Below are 1,382 nucleotides of genomic sequence, written 5' to 3'. Positions count from 1 at the left end.
GAAGCAGAATACAGGCTATAAAAGAAGTAAGGTAGATGGACTGAAGTGTATTTACTTAAATGCAAGAAGTGTCAGGAATAAGGGGGATGAACTGAGGGCTTGGATAACTATGGGGGACTATGATATCGTGACTATTACTGAGACGTGGCTGACTTCGGGAGAGGAGTGGATATTGAATATTCCTGGTGTTCTCTGCTTTAAGAGGGATAGGGAAAGTGGGCGAAGAGTGGGAATGGGTGGCGATACTGGTAAGGGACACTGTTACGGCTGTGGGAAAGATGGATGTTGTATAAAAATCATCTATAGAGTCCGTATGGGTGGAATTCAGGAACAGGAAAGGAGCAGTTACTCTACTAGGAGTATTCTATAGGCCCCCTGGTAGCAGAAGAGATATAGAGGAGCAGAGTGGCAGGCAGTGTTTGGAGAGAAGCAGAAATAACAGGGTTGTGGTAATGGGAGACTTCAACTTCCCAAATATAGACTGGAACCTGCTTAGTGCCAAAGTTATATATGGGACGGAATTTGTTAAGTGTGTCCAGGAGGGATTCCTGACGAAGTATGTTGACAGGCCGACTAGAGGGAATGCTATGTTAGATCCAGTTTTAGGAAATGAACCGGGACAGGTGAAGGATCTATTGGTGGGTGAGCATTTGGGCGACAGTAACCATTGCTCCATAACCTTTAAAATTGTCATGGACAGGGACAGGTGAAGAGAGGACAAGAGGTTTTTCAATTGGGGAAGGGCTAACTACGAGGCAATAAGGAGAGAACTTGGGAGTGTAAATTGGTATCTCCTTTTTGAAGGAAATGTACCATGGAGATGTGGTCGATGTTCAGGGATCTTATGCAGGATGTTAGGGATAAATATGTCCCGGTGAGGCAGAGAAGGAATGGCAGGGTGAAGGAACCGTGGGTGACGAGAGAGGTGGATCAATTTTGTTAGGGAGAAGAAGGTAGCATACGTGATGTATAAGCAGCAAGGTTCAGACAGGGCCCATGAGGAATATAGGGTAGTGAGTAAGGAACTTAAGAAAGGGCTGAGGAGAGCTAGAAGGGGACATGAAAAAGCTTTGGCCAGTAGGGTTAAGGAAAATACCAAGGCCTTTTCAAGTACGTGAAGGGTAGGAGGATGGCTCGGGTAAAGGAATGTCCGATTAAGCACAAAGGTGGGATAAATTACCTGGAGGCTGCGGAAGTGGGAGAAGTTCTCAATGAGTACTTCACTTAGGTATTCACCAGGGACAAGGGTCTTGATGAATCGGAAGGGAGTACTGGTAGGGGTAATGTTCTCGAGGTTGTAGATATCAAGAGAGAGGATGTGTTGAAGTTGCTAAATAATATTAAGACAGATAAATCTCCGGGGCCTGACTGGATTTTCTCTA

The sequence above is a fragment of the Pristis pectinata genome, chromosome 12 (genome assembly GCF_009764475.1).
Source record: "Pristis pectinata isolate sPriPec2 chromosome 12, sPriPec2.1.pri, whole genome shotgun sequence".
NCBI classification, from domain to species: Eukaryota; Metazoa; Chordata; class Chondrichthyes; order Rhinopristiformes; family Pristidae; genus Pristis; species Pristis pectinata.
The sequence above is the reverse complement of the archived record's forward strand: the minus strand, read 5'-3'. Positions refer to the sequence as shown.